Genomic DNA, 26,026 nt, shown 5'->3' with positions numbered 1-26,026 from the left:
TTCTGTCAATCTTTCTTTCCATCTTTCTTTCCATCTTTCTTTCATTCTTTCCTTCAGTCTTTCAATCTTTCTTTCAATCTTTCTTTCAATTTTTCTTTCAATCTTTCTTTCATTCATTCCTTCAATCTTTCAATCTTTCTTTCAATCTTTCATTCATTCTTTCTTTCAATCTTTCAATCTTTCTTTCAATATTTCTTTCAATCTTTTTTACTTTCAATCTTTCTTTCTTTAAATCTTTCTTTCTTTAAATCTTTCTTTCAAACTTTCATTATTTATTTCAATATTTCAATCGTTCAATCTTTCTTTCATTCTTTCTTTCAATCTTTCTTTCAATCTTTCAATCTTTCTTTCAATATTTCTTTCAATCTTTCTTTCTTTAAATCTTTCTTTCAATCTTTCTTTCAAACTTTCATTCTTTATTTCAGTCTTTCAATCTTTCAATCTTTCTTTCATTCTTTCTTTCAATCTTTCTTTCAATCTTTCAGTCTTTCTTTCAATATTTCTTTCAATCTTTCTTTCTTTAAATCTTTCTTTCAATCTTTCTTTCAAACTTTCAATCTTTATTTCAAACTTTCAATCTTTCAATCTTTCTTTCAATCTTTCTTTCATTCTTTCTTTCAATATTTCAATCTTTCAACCTTTTTTTCTTTCAATCTTTCAATCTTTCTTTAATTTTTTCTTTCAATCTTTCTTACTTTCAATTTTTCTATCTTTCAATATTTCTTCCAATCTTTCAATCTTTCTTTTGTTATTCTTTCAATCTTTCTTTCTTTCAATCTTTCTATCCATCTATCTATCAATCTTTTTTTCATTCTTTCTTCCAATCTTTCTTTTTTCAATCTTTCTTGCAAACTTTCTTTCAATTGTTTAATCTTTCAATCTTTCTTTCATTCTTTCTTTCAGTCTTTCAATCTTTTTTTCATTCTTTCTTTCAATCTTTCTTACTTTCAATTTTTCTATCTTTCAATATTTCTTCCAATCGTTCAATCTTTCTTTTATTATTTCTTTCAATCTTTCTTTCTTTCAATCTTTCTTTCCATCTTTCTTTCAATCTTTCTTTCAATCTTTCTTTTTTCAATATTTATTTCAATCTGTCAATTTTTCTTTAATTCTTTCATTCTTTCTTTCAATTGTTCTTTCATTCTTTCTTTCAATCTTTCTTTAAATATTTCAATCTTTCAATCTTTCTTTCAATCTTTCTTTCAATCTTTCTTTCATTCTTTCTTTCAATCTTTCAATCTTTCAATTTTTCTATCTTTCAATATTTCTTCCAATCGTTCAATCTTTCTTTCATTATTTCTTTCAATCTTTCTTTCATTCTTTCTTTCAATCTTTCTTTTTTCAATATTTCTTTCAATCTGTCAATTTTTCTTTCATTCTTTCTTTCAATTGTTCTTTCATTCTTTCTTTCAATCTTTCTTTAAATATTTCAATCTTTCAATCTTTCTTTCAATCTTTCTTTCAATCTTTCAGTCTTTCTTTCATTCTTTCTTTCAATATTTCAATCTTTCTTTCATTCTTTCTTTCATTCTTTCTTTCAATCGTTCAATCTTTCAATTTTTCTATCTTTCAATATTTCTTCCAATCGTTCAATCTTTCTTTCATTATTTCTTTCAATCTTTCTTTTGTTATATCTTTCAATCTTTCTTTCTTTCCATCTTTCTTTCAATCTTTCTTTCATTCTTTCTTTCAATCTTTCTTTCATTATTTCTTTCAGTCTTTCAATCTTTCTTTCAAACTTTCAATCTTTCTTTCAATCTTTCAGTCGTTCAATCTTTCTTTCAATCTTTCTTTCAATCTTTCAATCTTCAATCTTTCAATCTATCTTTCAGTCTTTCAATCTTTCTTTCAAACTTTCAATATTTCTTTCAATCTTTCAGTCGTTCAATCTTTCTTTCAATCTTTCAATCATTCATTCTTTCAATCATTCAATCTTTCAATCTTTCTTTCTTTCAATCTTTCTTTCAATCTTTCTTTCATTCTTTCCTTCAGTCTTTCAATCTTTCTTTCATTCTTTCTTTCAATCTTTCTTTCAATCTTTCAATCTTTCTTTCAATATGTCTTTCAATCTTTCTTACTTTCAATCATTCTTTTTTTAAATCTTTCTTTCAATCTTTCTTTCAAACTTTCAATCTTTATTTCAATCTTTCAATCTTTCAATCTTTCTTTCATTCTTTATTTCAATCTTTCAATCTTTCTTTCATTCTTTCTTTCAATCTTTCTTTCAATCTTTCAATCTTTCTTTCAATATTTCTTTCAATCTTTCTTTCTTTAAATCTTTCTTTCAATCTTTCTTTCAAACTTTCAATCTTTATTTCAATATTTCAATCTTTCTTTCATTCTTTCTTTCAATCTTTCTTTAATTCTTTCTTTCAATCTTTCTTACTTTCAATTTTTCTATCTTTCAATATTTCTTCCAATCTTTCAATCTTTCTTTTGTTATTCTTTCAATCTTTCTTTCTTTCAATCTTTCTATCCATCTATCTTTCATTCTTTCTTTCATTCTTTCTTTCAATCTTTCTTTTTTCAAACTTTCTTGCAAACTTTCTTTCAATTGTTTAATCTTTCAATCTTTCTTTCATTCATTCTTTCAGTCTTTCAATCTTTTTTTCATTCTTTCTTTCAATATTTCAATCTTTCTTTCATTCTTTCTTTCAATATTTCAATCTTTCTTTCATTCTTTCTTTCAATCTTTCAATCTTTCTTTCATTCTTTCTTTCAATCTTTCTTACTTTCAATTTTTCTATCTTTCAAAATTTCTTCCAATCGTTCAATCTTTCTTTCATTATTTCTTTCAATCTTTCTTTCTTTCCATCTTTCTTTCAATCTTTCTTTCATTCTTTCTTTCTTTCAATCTTTCAATCTTTCAATCTTTCTTTCATTCTTTCTTTCAATCTTTCAATCTTTCTTTCAATATTTCTTTCAATCTTTCTTTCTTTCAATCTTTCTTTCCATCTTTCTTTCCATCTTTCTTTCCATCTTTCTTTCATTCTTTCCTTCAGTCTTTCAATCTTTCTTTCAATCTTTCTTTTTTTCAATCTTTTTTTAAATCTTTCTTTCAATCTTTCTTTCAATCTATCTTTCTTTTTTCAATCTTTCTTTCATTCTTTCTATAAATCTTTCTTTCTTTCAATCTTTCTTTCAGTCTTTCAATCTTTCTTTAAATCTATCTTTCATTCTTTCTTTCAATCTTTCTTTCATTCTTTCTTTCAATCTTTCTTACTTTCAATTTTTCTATCTTTCAATATTTCTTCCAATCGTTCAATCTTTCTTTCATTATTTCTTTCAATCTTTCTTTCAATCTTTCTTTCCATCTTTCTTTCAATCTTTCTTTCATTCTTTCTTTCAATCTTTCTTTTTTCAATATTTCTTTCAATTAGTCAATTTTTCTTTCATTCTTTCTTTCAATCGTTCTTTCATTCTTTCTTTCAATCTTTCAATCTTTCTTTAAATATTTCAATCATTCAATCTTTCTTTCAATCTTTCTTTCAATCGTTCAATCTTTCTTTCATTCTTTCTTTAAATATTTCAATCTTTCTTTCATTCTTTCTTTCAATCTTTCAATCTTTCTTTCATTCTTTCTTTCAATCTTTCTTACTTTCAATTTTTCTCTTTCAATATTTCTTCCAATCGTTCAATCTTTCTTTCATTATTTCTTTTATCTCTTTAAGTCTTTCTTTCTTTCAATCTTTCTTTCCATCTTTCTTTCAATCTTTCTTTCATTCTTTCTTTCAATCTTTCTTTTTTCAATCTTTCTTGCAATCTTTCTTTCAATTGTTTAATCTTTCAATCTTTCTTTCAATCGTTCTTTCTTTCTTTAGTCTTTCTTTCAATCTTTCAATTTTTCAATCTTTCTTTCATTCTTTCTTTTAATCTTTCAATCTTTCTTTCATTCTTTCCTTCAGTCTTTCATTCTTTCTTTCAATCTTTCTGTCCGTCATTCTTTCTTTTAGTCTTTCTTTCATTCTTTATTTCAATCTTTGTTTCATTCTTTCTTTCAATCTTTCATTCAATCTTTCTTTCAATCTTTATTTCAATCTTTCTTTCAATCTTTCTTTCAATCGTTCTTTCATTCTTTATTTTAATCTTTCAATCTTTCTTTAATTGTTTCTTTCAATCTTTCTGTCTTTCAATATTTCTTTCAATCTTTCAATCTTTCTTTTTTTTTCAATTTTTCTTTCAATCTTTCTTTTATTCTATCTTTAAATCTTTCTGTTTTTTCAATCTTTCTTGCAATCTTTCTTTCAGTCTTTCAATCTGTCTTTCAAACTTTCAATCTTTCTTTCAATCTTTCAATTTTTCTTTCAATCTTTCATTCTTTCTTTCAATCTTTCAATCTTTCAATCTTTCAATCTATCTTTCATTCTTTCTTTCAATCTTTCAATCTTTCTTTCAATATTTCTTTCAATCTTTCTTTCTGTCAATCTTTCTTTCCATCTTTCTTTCCATCTTTCTTTCATTCTTTCCTTCAGTCTTTCAATCTTTCTTTCAATTTTTCTTTCAATCTTTCTTTCATTCTTTCCTTCAATCTTTCAATCTTTCTTTCAATCTTTCATTCATTCCTTCTTTCAATCTTTCAATCTTTCTTTCAATATTTCTTTCAATCTTTTTTACTTTCAATCTTTCTTTCTTTAAATCTTTCTCTCAATCTTTCTTTCAAACTTTCATTATTTATTTCAATATTTCAATCGTTCAATCTTTCTTTCAATCTTTCTTTCAATCTTTCTTTCTTTAAATCTTTCTTTCAATCTTTCTTTCAAACTTTCAATCTTTATTTCAATCTTTCAATCTTTCTTTCATTCTTTCTTTCAATATTTCAATCTTTCAATCTTTCTTTCATTCTTTCTTTCAATCTTTCAATCTTTCTTTAATTCTTTCTTTCAATCTTTCTTTCTTTCAATTTTTCTATCTTTCAATATTTCTTCCAATCTTTCAATCTTTCTTTTGTTATTCTTTCAATCTTTCTTTCTTTCAATCTTTCTTTCCATCTATCTTTCAATCTTTCTTTCATTCTTTCTTTCAATCTTTCTTTTTTCAATCTTTATTGCAAACTTTCTTTCAATTGCTTAATCTTTCAATCTTTCTTTCATTCTTTCTTTCAGTCTTTCAATCTTTCTTTCAATCTTTCTTTCAATCTTTCTTTCAATCTTTCTTTCATTCTTTCTTTTAATCTTTCAATCTTTCTTTCATTGTTTCTTTCAATCTTTCTGTCTTTCAATATTTCTTTAAATCTTTCAATCTTTCTTTCTTTTTTCAATCTTTCTTTCAATCTTTCTTTTATTCTATCTTTAAATCTTTCTTTTTTTTGTAACATGTATTTGTCGAGTTATGATCATTTTCATCATTATGTGTACATGTGGGAAAAAACGCATTTTCAGCCGATTTAAACGTCGAAAAGGGGAATTGGTTAAACGCTTCAGTCATTACTCTGTGTGACAGTGTCAGACAGTTTAAATACAATGGTGAACTAGTATATGCTGCTAAAGCGTTGTTTGTCAAACAGTTTTAGGCCCATACAACATGTATTTGTCGAGGTATGAGCATTTTCAGAACATTGGACGGTTTGCTGTCTAGCTGAATTAGAGAAACACCGAACCATTGTCTCTTCAGAGGTGAATGATTCAGAATGCTGCAGGACAGCATAGAAATTTTATTAATATGATGAACTATTATGTGCTTCCTAAGTTTTTCTCTCAGATTTCTATGCCCATCTAACATGTATTTCTGGAGTTATGATCATTTCCAGAACTTGTGACGGTTTGCTGTCTAGCTGAATTAGAGAAACACCGAACCATTGTCTCTTCAGAGGTGAATGATTCAGAATGCTGCAGTACAGCATTGAAATTTAATTAATATGATGAACTATTATGTGCTTCCTAAGTTTTTCTCTCAGATTTCTATGCCCATCTAACATGTATTTCTGGAGTTATGATCATTTTCAGAACTTGTGACGGTTTGCTGTCTAGCTGAATTAGAGAAACACCGAACCATTGTCTCTTCAGAGGTGAATGATTCAGAATGCTGCAGTACAGCATAGAAATTTAATTAATATGATGAACTATTATGTGCTTCTTAAGTGTTTCTCACAGATTTCTAGGCCCATCTAACATGTATTTGTGGAGTTATGATCATTTTCATCATTGTGTGCACATGTGGGAAAAAACGCATTTTCAGCCGATTTAAACGTCGAAAAGGGGAATTGGTTAAACGCTTCAGTCATTACTCTGTGTGACAGTGTCAGACAGTTTAAATACAATGGTGAACTAGTATAAACTGCTAAAGTGTTGTTTGTCAAACAGTTTTAGGCCCATACAACATGTATTTGTTGAGGTATGAGCATTTTCAGAACATTGGACGGTTTGCTGTCTAGCTGAATTAGAGAAACACCGAACCATTGTCTCTTCAGAGGTGAATGATTCAGAATGCTGCAGTACAGCATAGAAATTTAATTAATATGATGAACTATTATGTGCTTCCTAAGTTTTTCTCTCAGATTTCTATGCCCATCTAACATGTATTTGTGGAGTTAGGATCATTTTCATCATAGTGTGCACATGTGGGAAAAAACGCATTTTCAGCCGATTTAAACGTCGAAAAGGGGAATTGCTTAAACGCTTCAGTCATTACTCTGTGTGACAGTGTCAGACAGTTTAAATACAATGGTGAACTAGTATATGATGCTAAAGTGTTGTTTGTCAAACAGTTTTAGGCCCATCTAACATGTATTTGTCGAGTTATGATCATTTTCATCATTATGTGCACATGTGGGAAAAAATGCATTTTCAGCCGATTTAAACGTCGAAAAGGGGAATTGGTTAAACGCTTCAGTCATTACTCTGTGTGACAGTGTCAGACAGTTTAAATACAATGGTGAACTAGTATATGCTGCTAAAGTGTTGTTTGTCAACCAGTTTTAGGCCCATCTAACATGTATTTGTCGAGTTATGATCATTTTCATCATTATGTGTACATGTGGGAAAAAACGCATTTTCAGCCGATTTAAACGTCGAAAAGGGGAATTGCTTAAACGCTTCAGTCATTACTCTGTGTGACAGTGTCAGACAGTTTAAATACAATGGTGAACTAGTATATGCTGCTAAAGCGTTGTTTGTCAAACAGTTTTAGGCCCATACAACATGTATTTCTAGAGGTATGAGCATTTTCAGAACATTGGACGGTTTGCTGTCTAGCTGAATTTGAGAAACACCGAACCATTGTCTCATCGAAGGTGAATGGTTCAGAATGCTGCAGTACAGCATATAAATTTCATTAATATGATGAACTATTATGTGCTTCTTAAGTGTTTCTCACAGAGTTCTAGGCCCATCTAACATGTATTTGTGGAGTTAGGATCATTTTCATCATTGTGTGCACATGTGGGAAAAAACGCATTTTCAGCCGATTTAAACGTCGAAAAGGGGAATTGCTTAAACGCTTCAGTCATTACTCTGTGTGACAGTGTCAGACAGTTTAAATACAATGGTGAACTAGTATATGCTGCTAAAGTGTTGTTTGTCAACCAGTTTTAGGCCCATCTAACATGTATTTGTCGAGTTATGATCATTTTAATCATTATGTGTACATGTGGGGAAAAAACGCATTTTCAGCCGTTTTAAACGTCGAAAAGGGGAATTGCTTAAATGCTTCAGTCATTACTCTGTGTGACAGTGTCAGACAGTTTTAATACAATGGTGAACTAGTATATGCTGCTAAAGTGTTGTTTGTCAAACAGTTTTAGGCCCATGTAAAATGTATTTGTCGAGTTATGATTATTTTCATCATTGTGTGCACATGTGGGAAAAAACGCATTTTCAGCAGATTTAAACGTCGAAAAGGGGAATTGGTTAAACGCTTCAGTCATTACTCTGTGTGACAGTGTCAGACAGTTTAAATACAATGGTGAACCAGTATATGCTGCTAAAGCGTTGTTTGTCAAACAGTTTTAGGCCCATACAACATGTATTTCTAGAGGTATGAGCATTTTCAGAACATTGGACGGTTTGCTGTCTAGCTGAATTAGAGAAACACCGAACCATTGTCTCTTCAGAGGTGAATGATTCAGAATGCTGCAGTACAGCATTGAAATGTAATTAATATGATGAACTATTATGTGCTTCCTAAGTTTTTCTCTCAGATTTCTATGCCCATCTAACATGTATTTCTGGAGTTATGATCATTTTCATCATAGTGTGCACACGTGGGAAAAAACGCATTTTCAGCCGATTTAAACGTCGAAAAGTCGAATTGGTCAAAAGCTTTAGTCATTACTTTGAGTGACAGAGTCAGACAGTTCAAATACAATGATGAACTAGTATATGCTGCTAAAGTGTTGTTTGTCAACCAGTGTTAGGCCCATATAAAATGTATTTGTCGAGTTATGATCATTTTCATCATAGTGTGCACATCTGGGAAAAAAAGCATTTTCAGCCGATTTAAACGTCGAAAAGGGGAATTGGTGAAACGCTTCAGTCATTACTCTGTATGACAGTGTCAGACAGTTTAAATACAATGGTGAACTAGTATATGCTGCTAAAGTGTTGTTTGTCAGCCAGTTTTAGGCCCTTATAAAATGTATTTTTCGAGTTATGATCATTTTCAGAACTTTGGACGATTTGCTGTCGAGCTGAATTAGAGAAACACCGAACCATTGTCTCTTTGTAGGTGAATGATTCAGAATGCTGCAGTAAAGCATTGAAATTTAATTAATATGATGAACTATTATGTGCTTCTTAAGTGTTTCTCACAGAGTTCTAGGCCCATCTAACATGTATTTGTGGAGTTATGATCATATTCAGAACTTTGGACGATTTGCTGTCTAGCTGAATTAGAGAAACACCGAACAATTGTTTCTTTGTAGGTGCATGATTCAGTATACTGCAGTACAGCATAGAAATTTAATTAATATGATGAACTATTATGTGCTTCTTAAGTGTTTCTCACAGAGTTCTAGGCCCATCTAACATGTATTTGTGGAGTTATGATCATATTCAGAACTTTGGACGATTTGCTGTCGAGCTGAAATAGAGAAACACCGAACCATTGTCTCTTTGTAGGTGAATGATTCAGAATGCTGCAGTACACCATATAACTTTAATTAATATGAGGAACAATTATTTTGCTTCTTAAGTCTTTCTCAAAGACAGTTTAAATACAATGATAAACTAGTATGTGCAGCTAAAGTCTTGTTTGTCAACCAGTTTTAGGCCCATATAAAATGTATTTTTCGAGTTATGATAATTTTCATCAATGTCTACACGTGGGAAAAAACGCATTTTCAGTCGATTTAAACGTCGATTTGGCGGAACGGTTAAACGCTTCAGTCATTACTCTATGTGACAGTGTCAGTCAGTTTAAATACAATGATGAACTAGTATGTGCTGCTAAAGTCTTGTTTGTCAACCAGTTTTAGGCCCAAATAAAATGTATTTTTCGAGTTCAGATAATTTTCATCAAAGTCTACACGTGGGAAAAAACGCATTTTCAGTCGATTTAAACGTCGATTTGGCGGAACGATTAAACACTTCAGTCATTGCTCTATGTTAAACGCTTCAGTCATTACTCTGTGTGACAGTGTCAGACAGTTTAACATGGGCCTAAAACTGTCTGAACTAACAGAAGCGTTTAACCAATTCCCCTTTTCGACGTTTAAATCGGCTGAAAATGCGTTTTTTCCCACATGTGCACATAATGATGAAAATGACCATAACTCGACAAATACATGTTAGATGGGCCTAAAACTGTTCGACAAACAACACTTTAGCAGCATATACTAGTTCACCATTGTATTTAAACTGTCTGAAACTGTCACACAGAGTAATGACTGAAGCGTTTAACCAATTCCCCTTTTCGACGTTTAAATCGGCTGAAAATGCGTTTTTTCCCACATGTGCACACAATGATGAAAATGATCATAACTCCACAAATACATGTTAGATGGGCCTAGATATCTGTGAGAAACACTTAAGAAGCACATAATAGTTCATCATATTAATTAAATTTCTATGCTGTACTGCAGCATTCTGAATCATTCACCTCTGAAGAGACAATGGTTCGGTGTTTCTCTAATTCAGCTAGACAGCAAACCGTCACAAGTTCTGAAAATGCTCATACCTCAACAAATACATGTTGTATGGGCCTAAAACTGTTTGACAAACAACGCTTTAGCAGCATATACTAGTTCACCATTGTATTTAAACTGTCTGACACTGTCACACAGAGTAATGACTGAAGCGTTTAACCAATTCCCCTTTTCGACGTTTAAATTGGCTGAAAATGCGTTTTTTCCCACATGTGCACACTATGATGAAAATGATCCTAACTCGACAAATACATGTTAGATGGGCCTAAAACTGGTTGACAAACAACACTTTAGCAGCATATACTAGTTCACCATTGTATTTAAACTGTCTGACACTGTCACACAGAGTAATGACTGAAGCGTTTAAGCAATTCCCCTTTTCGACGTTTAAATCGGCTGAAAATGCGTTTTTTCCCACATGTGCACATAATGATGAAAATGACCATAACTCGACAAATACATGTTAGATGGGCCTAAAACTGTTTGACAAACAACACTTTAGCAGCATATACTAGTTCACCATTGTATTTAAACTGTCTGACACTGTCACACAGAGTAATGACTGAAGCGTTTAACCAATTCCCCTTTTCGACGTTTAAATCGGCTGAAAATGCGTTTTTTCCCACATGTGCACATAATGATGAAAATGACCATAACTCGACAAATACATGTTAGATGGGCCTAAAACTGTTTGACAAACAACACTTTAGCAGCATATACTAGTTCACCATTGTATTTAAACTGTCTGACACTGTCACACAGAGTAATGACTGAAGCGTTTAACCAATTCCCCTTTTCGACGTTTAAATCGGCTGAAAATGCGTTTTTTCCCACATGTGCACATAATGATGAAAATGACCATAACTCGACAAATACATGTTAGATGGGCCTAAAACTGTTTGACAAACAACACTTTAGCAGCATATACTAGTTCACCATTGTATTTAAACTGTCTGACACTGTCACACAGAGTAAGGACTGAAGCGTTTAACCAATTCCCCTTTTCGACGTTTAAATCGGCTGAAAATGCGTTTTTTCCCACATGTGCACACAATGATGAAAATGATCATAACTCCACAAATACATGTTAGATGGGCCTAGAAATCTGTGAGAAACACTTAAGAAGCACATAATAGTTCATCATATTAATTGAATTTCTATGCTGTACTGCAGCATTCTGAATCATTCACCTCTGAAGAGACAATGGTTCGGTGTTTCTCTAATTCAGCTACACAGCAAACCGTCACAAGTTCTGAAAATGCTCATACCTCAACAAATACATGTTGTATGGGCCTAAAACTGTGTGACAAACAACGCTTTAGCAGCATATACTAGTTCACCATTGTATTTAAACTGTCTGACACTGTCACACAGAGTAATGACTGAAGCGTTTAAGCAATTCCCCTTTTCGACGTTTAAATCGGCTGAAAATGCGTTTTTTCCCACATGTGCACACAATGATGAAAATGATCATAACTCCACAAATACATGTTAGATGGGCCTAGATATCTGTGAGAAACACTTAAGGAGCACATAATAGTTCATCATATTAATTAAATTTCTATGCTGTACTGCAGCATTCTGAATCATTCACCTCTGAAGAGACAATGGTTCGGTGTTTCTCTAATTCAGCTAGACAGCAAACCGTCACAAGTTCTGAAAATGCTCATACCTTAACAAATACATGTTGTATGGGCCTAAAACTGTTTGACAAACAACGCTTTAGCATCATATACTAGTTCACCATTGTATTTAAACTGTCTGACACTGTCACACAGAGTAATGACTGAAGCGTTTAACCAATTCCCCTTTTCGACGTTTTAATCGGCTGAAAATGCGTTTTTTCCCACATGTGCACACTATGATGAAAATGATCCTAACTCGACAAATACATGTTAGATGGGCCTAAAACTGGTTGACAAACAACACTTTAGCAGCATATACTAGTTCACCATTGTATTTAAACTGTCTGACACTGTCACACAGAGTAATGACTGAAGCGTTTAAGCAATTCCCCTTTTCGACGTTTAAATCGGCTGAAAATGCGTTTTTTCCCACATGTGCACATAATGATGAAAATGACCATAACTCGACAAATACATGTTAGATGGGCCTAAAACTGTTTGACAAACAACACTTTAGCAGCATATACTAGTTCACCATTGTATTTAAACTGTCTGACACTGTCACACAGAGTAATGACTGAAGCGTTTAACCAATTCCCCTTTTCGACGTTTAAATCGGCTGAAAATGCGTTTTTTCCCACATGTGCACATAATGATGAAAATGACCATAACTCGACAAATACATGTTAGATGGGCCTAAAACTGTTTGACAAACAACACTTTAGCAGCATATACTAGTTCACCATTGTATTTAAACTGTCTGAAACTGTCACACAGAGTAATGACTGAAGCGTTTAACCAATTCCCCTTTTCGACGTTTAAATCGGCTGAAAATGCGTTTTTCCCACATGTGCACACAATGATGAAAATGATCATAACACCACAAATACATGTTAGATGGGCCTAGAAATCTGTGAGAAACACTTAAGAAGCACATAATAGTTCATCATATTAATTGAATTTCTATGCTGTACTGCAGCATTCTGAATCATTCACCTCTGAAGAGACAATGGTTCGGTGTTTCTCTAATTCAGCTACACAGCAAACCGTCACAAGTTCTGAAAATGCTCATACCTCAACAAATACATGTTGTATGGGCCTAAAACTGTTTGACAAACAACGCTTTAGCAGCATATACTAGTTCACCATTGTATTTAAACTGTCTGACACTGTCACACAGAGTAATGACTGAAGCGTTTAAGCAATTCCCCTTTTCGACGTTTAAATCGGCTGAAAATGCGTTTTTTCCCACATGTGCACACAATGATGAAAATGATCATAACTCCACAAATACATGTTAGATGGGCCTAGATATCTGTGAGAAACACTTAAGGAGCACATAATAGTTCATCATATTAATTAAATTTCTATGCTGTACTGCAGCATTCTGAATCATTCACCTCTGAAGAGACAATGGTTCGGTGTTTCTCTAATTCAGCTAGACAGCAAACCGTCACAAGTTCTGAAAATGCTCATACCTTAACAAATACATGTTGTATGGGCCTAAAACTGTTTGACAAACAACGCTTTAGCAGCATATACTAGTTCACCATTGTATTTAAACTGTCTGACACTGTCACACAGAGTAATGACTGAAGCGTTTAACCAATTCCCCTTTTCGACGTTTAAATCGGCTGAAAATGCGTTTTTTCCCACATGTGCACACTATGATGAAAATGATCCTAACTCGACAAATACATGTTAGATGGGCCTAAAACTGGTTGACAAACAACACTTTAGCAGCATATACTAGTTCACCATTGTATTTAAACTGTCTGACACTGTCACACAGAGTAATGACTGAAGCGTTTAAGCAATTCCCCTTTTCGACGTTTAAATCGGCTGAAAATGCGTTTTTTCCCACATGTGCACATAATGATGAAAATGACCATAACTCGACAAATACATGTTAGATGGGCCTAAAACTGTTTGACAAACAACACTTTAGCAGCATATACTAGTTCACCATTGTATTTAAACTGTCTGACACTGTCACACAGAGTAATGACTGAAGCGTTTAACCAATTCCCCTTTTCGACGTTTAAATCGGCTGAAAATGCGTTTTTTCCCACATGTGCACATAATGATGAAAATGACCATAACTCGACAAATACATGTAAGATGGGCCTAAAACTGTTTGACAAACAACACTTTAGCAGCATATACTAGTTCACCATTGTATTTAAACTGTCTGAAACTGTCACACAGAGTAATGACTGAAGCGTTTAACCAATTCCCCTTTTCGACGTTTAAATCGGCTGAAAATGCGTTTTTTCCCACATGTGCACACAATGATGAAAATGATCATAACACCACAAATACATGTTAGATGGGCCTAGAAATCTGTGAGAAACACTTAAGAAGCACATAATAGTTCATCATATTAATTGAATTTCTATGCTGTACTGCAGCATTCTGAATCATTCACCTCTGAAGAGACAATGGTTCGGTGTTTCTCTAATTCAGCTACACAGCAAACCGTCACAAGTTCTGAAAATGCTCATACCTCAACAAATACATGTTGTATGGGCCTAAAACTGTTTGACAAACAACGCTTTAGCAGCATATACTAGTTCACCATTGTATTTAAACTGTCTGACACTGTCACACAGAGTAATGACTGAAGCGTTTAACCAAGTCCCCTTTTCGACGTTTAAATCGGCTGAAAATGCGTTTTTTCCCACATGTGCACACTATGATGAAAATGATCCTAACTCGACAAATACATGTTAGATGGGCCTAAAACTGTTTGACAACAACACTTTAGCAGCATATACTAGTTCACCATTGTATTTAAACTGTCTGACACTGTCACACAGAGTAATGACTGAAGCGTTTAACCAATTCCCCTTTTCGACGTTTAAATCGGCTGAAAATGCGTTTTTTCCCACATGTGCACACAATGATGAAAATGATCATAACTCCACAAATACATGTTAGATGGGCATAGAAATCTGAGAGAAAAACTTAGGAAGCACATAATAGTTCATCATATTAATTAAATTTCAATGCTGTACTGCAGCATTCTGAATCATACACCTCTGATGAGACAATGGTTCGGTGTTTCTCTAATTCAGCTAGACAGCAAACCGTCCAATGTTCTGAAAATGCTCATACCTCGACAAATACATGTTGTATGGGCCTAAAACTGTTTGACAAACAACGCTTTAGCAGCATATACTAGTTCACCATTGTATTTAAACTGTCTGACACTGTCACACAGAGTAATGACTGAAGCGTTTAACCAATTCCCCTTTTCGACGTTTAAATCGGCTGGAAATGCGTTTTTTCCCACATGTGCACACAATGATGAAAATGATCATAACTCGACAAATACATTTTACATGGGCCTAAAACTGTTTGACAAACAACACTTTAGCAGCATATACTAGTTCACCATTGTATTTAAACTGTCGGACACTGTCACACAGAGTAATGACTGAAGCGTTTAAGCAATTCCCCTTTTCGACGTTTAAATCGGCTGAAAATGCATTTTTTCCCAGATGTACACATAATGATGAAAATGATCATAACTCGACAAATACATGTTAGATGGGTCTAAAACTGGTTGACAAACAACACTTTAGCAGCATAAACTAGTTCACCATTGTATTTTAACTGTCTGACACTGTCACACAGAGTAATGACTGAAGCGTTTAACCAATTCCCCTTTTCGACGTTTAAATCGGCTGAAAATGCGTTTTTTCCCACATGTGCACACTATGATGAAAATGATCCTAACTCGACAAATACATGTTAGATGGGCCTAAAACTGGTTGACAAACAACACTTTAGCAGCATATACTAGTTCACCATTGTATTTAAACTGTCTGACACTGTCACACAGAGTAATGACTGAAGCGTTTAAGCAATTCCCCTTTTCGACGTTTAAATCGGCTGAAAATGCGTTTTTTCCCACATGTGCACACAATGATGAAAATGATCATAACTCCACAAATACATGTTAGATGGGCCTAGAAATCTGTGAGAAACACTTAAGAAGCACATAATAGTTCATCATATTAATTAAATTTCTATGCTGTACTGCAGCATTCTGAATCATTCACCTCTGAAGAGACAATGGTTCGGTGTTTCTCTAATTCAGCTACACAGCAAACCGTCACAAGTTCTGAAAATGCTCATACCTCAACAAATACATGTTGTATGGGCCTAAAACTGTTTGACAAACAACGCTTTAGCAGCATATACTAGTTCACCATTGTATTTAAACTGTCTGACACTGTCACACAGAGTAATGACTGAAGCGTTTAAGCAATTCCCCTTTTCGACGTTTAAATCGGCTGAAAATGCGTTTTTTCCCACATGTGCACACAATGATGAAAATGATCATAACTCCACAAATACATGTTAGATGGGCCTAGAAATCTGTGAGAAACACTTAAGAAGCACATAATAGTTCATCATATTAATTAAATTTCTATGCTGTACTGCAGCATTCTGAATCATTCACCTCTAGAGAGACAATGGTTCGGTGTTTCTCTAATTCAGCAAGACAGCAAACCGTCACAAGTTCTGAAAATGATCATAACTCCAGAAATACATGTTAGATGGGCATAGAAATCTGAGAGAAAAACTTAGGAAGCACATAATAGTTCATCATATTAATTAAATTTCAATGCTGTACTGCAGCATTCTGAATCATACACCTCTGAAGAGACAATGGTTCGGTGTTTCTCTAATTCAGCTAGACAGCAAACCGTCCAATGTTCTGAAAATGCTCATACCTCGACAAATACATGTTTGTATGGGCCTAAAACTGTTTGACAAACAACGCTTTAGCAGCATATACTAGTTCACCATTGTATTTAAACTGTCTGACACTGTCACACAGAGTAATGACTGAAGCGTTTAAGCAATTCCCCTTTTCGACGTTTAAATCGTTTGAAAATGCGTTTTTTCCCACATGTGCACATAATGATGAAAACGACCATAACTCGACAAATACATGTTAGATGGGCCTAAAACTGTTTGACAAACAACACTTTAGCAGCATATACTAGTTCACCATTGTATTTAAACTGTCTGACACTGTCACACAGAGTAATGACTGAAGCTTTTAACCAATTCCCCTTTTCGACGTTGAAATCGGCTGAAAATGCATTTTTTCCCACATGTGCACACAATGATGAAAATGATCATAACTCGACAAATACATGTTAGATGGGTCTAAAACTGGTTGACAAACAACACTTTAGCAGCATAAACTAGTTCACCATTGTATTTTAACTGTCTGACACTGTCACACAGAGTAATGACTGAAGCGTTTAACCAATTCCCCTTTTCGACGTTTAAATCGGCTGAAAATGCGTTTTTTCCCACATGTGCACACTATGATGAAAATGATCCTAACTCGACAAATACATGTTAGATGGGCCTAAAACTGGTTGACAAACAACACTTTAGCAGCATATACTAGTTCACCATTGTATTTAAACTGTCTGACACTGTCACACAGAGTAATGACTGAAGCGTTTAAGCAATTCCCCTTTTCGACGTTTAAATCGGCTGAAAATGCGTTTTTTCCCACATGTGCACACAATGATGAAAATGATCATAACTCCACAAATACATGTTAGATGGGCCTAGAAATCTGTGAGAAACACTTAAGAAGCACATAATAGTTCATCATATTAATTAAATTTCTATGCTGTACTGCAGCATTCTGAATCATTCACCTCTGAAGAGACAATGGTTCGGTGTTTCTCTAATTCAGCTACACAGCAAACCGTCACAAGTTCTGAAAATGCTCATACCTCAACAAATACATGTTGTATGGGCCTAAAACTGTTTGACAAACAACGCTTTAGCAGCATATACTAGTTCACCATTGTATTTAAACTGTCTGACACTGTCACACAGAGTAATGACTGAAGCGTTTAACCAATTCCCCTTTTCGACGTTTAAATCGGCTGAAAATGCGTTTTTTCCCACATGTGCACACAATGATGAAAATGATCATAACTCCACAAATACATGTTAGATGGGCCTAGAAATCTGTGAGAAACACTTAAGAAGCACATAATAGTTCATCATATTAATTAAATTTCTATGCTGTACTGCAGCATTCTGAATCATTCACCTCTAGAGAGACAATGGTTCGGTGTTTCTCTAATTCAGCAAGACAGCAAACCGTCACAAGTTCTGAAAATGATCATAACTCCAGAAATACATGTTAGATGGGCATAGAAATCTGAGAGAAAAACTTAGGAAGCACATAATAGTTCATCATATTAATTAAATTTCAATGCTGTACTGCAGCATTCTGAATCATACACCTCTGAAGAGACAATGGTTCGGTGTTTCTCTAATTCAGCTAGACAGCAAACCGTCCAATGTTCTGAAAATGCTCATACCTCGACAAATACATGTTTGTATGGGCCTAAAACTGTTTGACAAACAACGCTTTAGCAGCATATACTAGTTCACCATTGTATTTAAACTGTCTGACACTGTCACACAGAGTAATGACTGAAGCGTTTAAGCAATTCCCCTTTTCGACGTTTAAATCGTTTGAAAATGCGTTTTTTCCCACATGTGCACATAATGATGAAAACGACCATAACTCGACAAATACATGTTAGATGGGCCTAAAACTGTTTGACAAACAACACTTTAGCAGCATATACTAGTTCACCATTGTATTTAAACTGTCTGACACTGTCACACAGAGTAATGACTGAAGCTTTTAACCAATTCCCCTTTTCGACGTTGAAATCGGCTGAAAATGCATTTTTTCCCACATGTGCACACAATGATGAAAATGATCATAACTCGACAAATACATGTTACAAAAAAAAGAAAGATTTAAAGATAGAATAAAAGAAAGATTGAAAGAAAGTTTGAAAAAAGAAAGAAAGATTGAAAGATTGAAAGAAATATTGAAAGACAGAAAGATTGAAAGAAACAATGAAAGAAAGATTGAAAGATTAAAAGAAAGAATGAAAGAAAGATTGAAAGAAAGATTGAAAGAAAGATTGAAAGAAAGATTGAAAGAAAGAAAGATTGAAAGAAAGAATGAAAAAAAGATTGAAATAAAGAATGAAAGAAAGATTGAAAGAAAGATAGAAAGAAAGATTGAAAGATTGAAAGAAAGATTGAAAAAAGATTGAAAGACTGAAAGAAAGAATGAAAGAAAGATTGAAAGATTAAACAATTGAAAGAAAGTTTGCAAGAAAGATTGAAAAAAGAAAGATTGAAAGAAAGAATGAAAGAAAGATTGAAAGATAGATAGAAAGAAAGATTGAAAGAAAGAAAGATTGAAAGAATAACAAAAGAAAGATTGAAAGATTGGAAGAAATATTGAAAGATAGAAAAATTGAAAGAAAGAAAGATTGAAAGAAAAATTGAAAGATTGAAAGAAAGAATGAAAGAAAGATTGAAAGATTGAAATATTGAAAGAAAGAATGAAAGAAAGATTGAAAGATTGAAAGATTGAAATAAAGATTGAAAGTTTGAAAGAAAGATTGAAAGAAACATTTAAAGAAAGAAAGATTGAAAGAAACATTGAAAGAAAGATTGAAAGATTGAAAGAAAGATTGAAAGAAAGAATGAAAGAAAGATTGAACGATTGAAATATTGAAATAAAGAATGAAAGTTTGAAAGAAAGATTGAAAGAAAGATTTAAAGAAAGAAAGATTGAAAGTAAAAAAGATTGAAAGAAATATTGAAAGAAAGATTGAAAGATTGAAAGAAGGAATGAATGAAAGATTGAAAGAAAGATTGAAAGAAAGATTGAAAGATTGAAGGTAAGAATGAAAGAAAGATTGAAAGAAAAATTGAAAGAAAGATTGAAAGAAAGATTGAAAGACTGAAGGAAAGAATGAAAGAAAGATGGAAAGAAAGATGGAAAGAAAGATTGACAGAAAGAAAGATTGAAAGAAATATTGAAAGAAAGATTGAAAGATTGAAAGAAAGAATGAAAGAAAGATTGAAAGATTGAAAGATTGAAAGATTGAAAGAAAGAATGAAAGAAAGACTGAAAGATTGAAAGAAAATTTGAAAGAAAGATTGAAAGATTGAAAGATTGAAAGAAAGATTGAAAGTTTGAAAGACAGATTGAAAGACTGAAAGAAAGATTGCAAGAAAGATTGGAAAAACAGAAAGATTTAAAGATAGAATAAAAGAAAGATTGAAAGAAAGATTGAAAAAAAAAGAAAGATTGAAAGATTGAAAGAAATATTGAAAGACAGAAAGATTGAAAGAAACAATTAAAGAAAGATTGAAAGATTAAAATAAAGAATGAAAGAACGATTGAAAGAAAGATTGAAAGAAAGATTGAAAGAAAGATTGAATGAAAGATTGAAAGAAAGAATGAAACAAAGATTGAAATAAAGAATGAAAGAAAGACTGAAAGAAAGAATGACGGACAGAAAGATTGAAAGAAAGAATGAAAGAAAGATTGAAAAAAGATTGAAAGACTGAAAGAAAGAATGAAAGAAAGATTGAAAGATTAAACAATTGAAAGAACGATTGCAAGAAAGATTGAAAAAAGAAAGATTGAAAGAAAGAATGAAAGACTGAAGGAAAGAATGAAAGAAAGATTGAAAGATTAAAAGAAAGAATGAAAGAAAGATTGAAAAATTGAAAGATTGAAAGAAAGACTAAAAGAAAGAAAGAAAGATTGAAAGAAAGATTGAAAGAAAGAATGAAAGAAAGAATGAAAGAAAGATTGAAAGAAACAATGAAAGAAAGATTGAAAGATTAAAAGAAAGAATGAAAGAAAGACTAAAAGAAAGAAAGAACGATTGAAAGAAAGATTGAAAGAAAGATTGAAAGATTAAACAATTGAAAGAAAGATTGCAAGAAAGATTGAAAAAAGAAAGATTGAAAGAAAGAATGAAAGAAAGATGGAAAGAAAGATTGAAAGAAAGAAAGATTGAAAGAGATAAAAGAAAGATTGAAAGAAATAATGAAAGAAAGATTGAACGATTGAAAGAAATTTTGAAAGATAGAAAAATTGAAAGTAAGAAAGATTGAAAGAAAGAATGAAAGAAAGATTGAAAGATTGAAAGAAAGAATGAAAGAAAGATTGAAAGATTGAAATATTGAAAGAAAGAATGAAAAAAAGATTGAAAGACTGAAAGAAAGAATGAAAGAAAGATTGAAAGATTAAACAATTGAAAGAAAGTTTGCAAGAAAGTTTGAAAAAAGAAAGATTGAAAGAAAGAATGAAAGAAAGATTGAAAGATAGATGGATAGAAAGATTGAAAGAAAGAAAGATTGAAAGAATAACAAAAGAAAGATTGAAAGATTGGAAGAAATATTGAAAGATAGAAAAATTGAAAGTAAAAAAGATTGAAAGAAAGAATTAAAGAAAGAAAGATTGAAAGAAATAATGAAAGAAAGATTGAACGATTGGAAGAAATTTTGAAAGATAGAAAAATTGAAAGTAAGACAGATTGAAAGAAAGAATGAAAGAAAGATTGAAAGATTGAAAGAAAGAATGAAAGAAAGATTTAAAGATTGAAATATTGAAAGAAAGAATGAAAAAAAGATTGAAAGACTGAAAGAAAGAATGAAAGAAAGATTGAAAGATTAAACAATTGAAAGAAAGTTTGCAAGAAAGTTTGAAAAAAGAAAGATTGAAAGAAAGAATGAAAGAAAGATTGAAAGATAGATGGATAGAAAGATTGAAAGAAAGAAAGATTGAAAGAATAACAAAAGAAAGATTGAAAGATTGGAAGAAATATTGAAAGATAGAAAAATTGAAAGTAAGAAAGATTGAAAGAAAGAATTAAAGAAAGATTGAAAGATTGAAAGAAAGAATGAAAGAAAGATTGAAATATTGAAAGAAAGATTGAAATAAAGATTGAAAGTTTGAAAGAAAGATTGAAAGAAAGATTTAAAGAAAGAAAGATTGAAAGAAATATTGAAAGAAAGATTGAAAGATTGAAAGAAAGATTGAAAGAAAGAATGAAAGAAAGATTGAAAGATTGAAAGATTGAAATAAAGAATGAAAGAAAGATTGAACGATTGAAAGATTGAAATAAAGAATGAAAGTTTGAAAGAAAGATTGAAAGAAAGATTTAAAAAAAGAAAGATTGAAAGTAAGAAATATTGAAAGACATATTGAAAGAAAGATTGAAAGAAAGAATGAAAGAAAGATTGAAAGAAAGATTGAAAGACTGAAGGAAAGAATGAAAGAAAGATTGAAAGAAAGATTGAAAGAAAGAAAGATTGAAAGATTGAATGATTGAAAGATTGAATGATTGAAAGATTGAAAGAAAGATTGAAAGAAAGATTGAACGACTGAAAGATTGAAAGAAATATTGAAAGTTTGAAAGAAAGATTGAAAGACTGAAAGATAGATTGAAAGATTGAAGATTGAAAGATTGAAAGAAAGATTGAACGACTGAAAGATTGAAAGAAAGATTGAAAGTTTGAAAGAAAGATTGAAAGACTGAAAGAAATAATGAAAGAAAGATTGAAAGAAAGAATGAAAGAAAGATTGAAAGAAAGATGGAAAGAAAGATTGAAAGAAAGAAAGATTGAAAGATATAACAAAAGAAAGATTGAAAGAAATAATGAAAGAAACATTGAACGATTGGAAGAAATATTGAAAGATAGAAAAATTGAAAGATTGAAAGATTGAAAGAAAGAATGAAAGAAAGACTGAAAGATTGAAAGAAAGATTGAAAGAAAGATTGAAAGATTGAAATATTTAAAGAAAGATTGAAAGAAAGAATGAAAGAACAATTGAAAGAAAGAATGAAAGAATGAAAGAAAAATTGACAGATTGAAAGAAATATTGAAAAAAGAAAGATTGAAAGAAAGAATGAAAGAAAGATTGAAAGAAAGATGGAAAGAAAGATTGAAAGAAAGAAAGATTAAAAGAATAACAAAAGAAAGATTGAAAGATTGGAAGAAATATTGAAAGATAGAAAAATTGAAAGTAAGAAAGATTGAAAGAAAGAATTAAAGAAAGATTGAAAGATTGAAAGAAAGAATGAAAGAAAGATTGAAATATTGAAAGAAAGATTGAAATAAAGATTGAAAGTTTGAAAGAAAGATTGAAAGAAATATTTAAAGAAAGAAAGATTGAAAGAAATATTGAAAGAAAGATTGAAAGATTGAAAGAAAGATTGAAAGAAAGAATGAAAGAAAGATTGAAAGATTGAAAGATTGAAATTAAGAATGAAAGAAAGATTGAAAGATTGAAAGATTGAAATAAAGAATGAAAGTTTGAAAGAAAGATTGAAAGAAAGATTTAAAAAAGGAAAGATTGAAAGTAAGAAAGATTGAAAGACATATTGAAAGAAAGATTGAAAGATTGAAAGAAAGAATGAAAGAAAGATTGAAAGAAAGATTGTAAGACTGAAGGAAAGAATGAAAGAAAGATTGAAAGAAAGAAAGATTGAAAGATTGAATGATTGAAAGATTGAATGATTGAAAGATTGAAAGAAAGATTGAAAGAAAGATTGAACGACTGAAAGATTGAAAGAAATATTGAAAGTTTGAAAGAAAGATTGAAAGACTGAAAGATAGATTGAAAGATTGAAGATTGAAAGATTGAAAGAAAGATTGAAAGAAAGATTGAACGACTGAAAGAAAGATTGAAAGACTGAAAGAAATAATGAAAGAAAGATTGAAAGAAAGAATGAAAGAAATATTGAAAGAAAGATGGAAAGAAAGATTGAAAGAAAGAAAGATTGAAAGATATAACAAAAGAAAGATTGAAAGAAATAATGAAAGAAAGATTGAACGATTGGAAGAAATATTGAAAGATAGAAAAATTGAAAGATTGAAAGATTGAAAGAAAGAATGAAAGAAAGATTGAAAGATTGAAAGAAAGAATGAAAGAAAGATTGAAAGATTGAAATATTGAAAGAAAGAATGAAAGAAAGACTGAAACATTGAAAGAAAGATTGAAAGATTGAAATATTTAAAGAAAGATTGAAAGAAAGAATGAAAGAACAATTGAAAGAAAAAATGAAAGAATGAAAGAAAAATTGACAGATTGAAAGAAATATTGAAAAAAGAAAGATTGAAAGAAAGAATGAAAGAAAGATTGAAAGAAAGATGGAAAGAAAGATTGAAAGAAAGAAAGATTGAAAGAAATAATAAAAGAAAGATTGAACGATTGGAAGAAAGAATGACAAAAAGATTGAAAGATTGAAATATTGAAAGAAAGAATGAAAAAAAGATTGAAAGACTGAAAGAAAGAATGAAAGAAAGATTGAAAGATTAAACAATTGAAAGAAAGTTTGCAAGAAAGATTGAAAAAAGAAAGATTGAAAGAAAGAATCAAAAAAAGATTGATAGATAGATGGATAGAAAGATTGAAAGAAAGAAAGATTTAAAGAATAACAAAAGAAAGATTGAAAGATTGGAAGAAATATTGAAAGATAGAAAAATTGAAAGTAAGAAAGATTGAAAGAAAAAATTAAAGAAAGATTCAAAGATTGAAAGAAAGAATGAAAGAAAGGTTGAAAGATTGAAATATTGAAAGAAAGAATGAAAGAAAGATTGAAAGATTGAAAGAAAGATTGAAAGAAAGTTTGAAAGATTGAAAGATTGAAATAAAGATTGAAAGTTTGAAAGAAAGATTGAAAGAAAGATTTAAAGAAAGAAAGATTGAAAGAAATATTGAAAGATTGAAAGAAAGATTGAAAGAAAGAATGAAAGAAAGAATGAAAGAAAGATTGAAAGATTGAAAGATTGAAATAAAGAATGAAAGTTTGAAAGAAAGATTGAAAGAAAGATTTTAAGAAAGAAAGATTGAAAGTAAGAAAGATTGAAAGAAATATTGAAAGAAAGATTGAAAGATTGAAAGAAAGATTGAAAGAAAGAATGAAAGAAAGATTGAAAGAAAGATTGAAAGAAAGATTGAAAGAAAGATTGAAAGAAAGATTGAAAGACTGAAGGAAAGAATGAAAGAAAGATTGAAAGAAAGATTGAAAGAAAGAAAGATTGAAAGAAAGATTGAAAGATTGAATGATTGAAAGAAAGACTGAAAGATAGATTGAAAGATTGAAGATTGAAAGATTCAAAGAAAGATTGAAAGAAAGATTGAACGACTGAAAGATTGAAAGAAAGATTGAAAGTTTGAAACAAATTTTGAAAGACTGAAAGAAAGAATGAAAGAAAGATTGAAAGAAAGATTGAAAAAAGAAAGATTGAAAGAAAATTTGAAAGAAAGATTGAAAGAAGGAATGAAAGAAAGATTGAATGAAATATTGAAAGACAGAAAGATTGAAAGAAACAATGAAAGAAAGATTGAAAGATTAAAAGAAAGAATGAAAGAAAGATTGAAAAATTGAAATATTGAAAGAAAGAATGAAAGATTGAAAGATTGAAATAAAGCTGGAAAGTTTGAAAGAAAGATTGAAAGAAAGATTTAAAGAAAGAAAGATTGAAAGAAATATTGAAAGAAAGATTGAAAGTTTGAAAGAAAGATTGAAAGAAAGAATGAAAGAAAGATTGAAGGATTGAAATATTGAAATAAATAATGAAAGTTTGAAAGAAAGATTGAGAGAAAGATTTAAAGAAAGAAAGATTGAAAGTAAAAAAGATTGAAAGAAATATTGAAAGAAAGATTGAAAGATTGAAAGAAAGAATGAATGAAAGATTGAAAGAAAGATTGAAAGAAAGATTGAAAGATTGAAGGAAAGAATGAAAGAAAAATTGAAAGAAAGATTGAAAGAAAGATTGAAAGACTGAAGGAAAGAATGAAAGAAAGATGGAAAGAAAGATGGAAAGAAAGATTGACAGAAAGAAAGATTGAAAGAAATATTGAAAGAAAGATTGAAAGATTGAAAGAAAGAATGAAAGAAAGATTGAAAGATTGAAAGATTGAAAGAAAGAATGAAAGAAAGACTGAAAGATTGAAAGAAAAATTGAAAGAAAGATTGAAAGATTGAAAGATTGAAAGAAAGATTGAAAGTTTGAAAGACAGATTGAAAGACTGAAAGAAAGATTGCAAGAAAGATTGAAAAAACAAAGATTTAAAGATAGAATAAAAGAAAGATTGAAAGAAAGATTGAAAAAAAAAGAAAGATTGAAAGATTGAAAGAAATATTGAAAGACAGAAAGATTGAAAGAAACAATTAAAGAAAGATTGAAAGATTAAAATAAAGAATGAAAGAAAGATTGAAAGAAAGATTGAAAGAAAGATTGAAAGAAAGATTGAAAGAAAGATTGAATGAAAGATTGAAAGAAAGAATGAAAGAAAGATTGAAATAAAGAATGAAAGAAAGATTGAAAGAAAGATAGAAGGAAAGATTGAAAGATTGAATGATTGAAAGAAAGACTGAAAGAAAGAATGACAGACAGAAAGATTGAAAGAAATAATGAAAGAAAGATT

The sequence above is a fragment of the Zeus faber genome (genome assembly GCF_960531495.2).
Source record: "Zeus faber genome assembly, chromosome: 4".
In the NCBI taxonomy this organism is placed as follows: Eukaryota; Metazoa; Chordata; class Actinopteri; order Zeiformes; family Zeidae; genus Zeus; species Zeus faber.
This window is presented reverse-complemented; position numbering follows the sequence as displayed.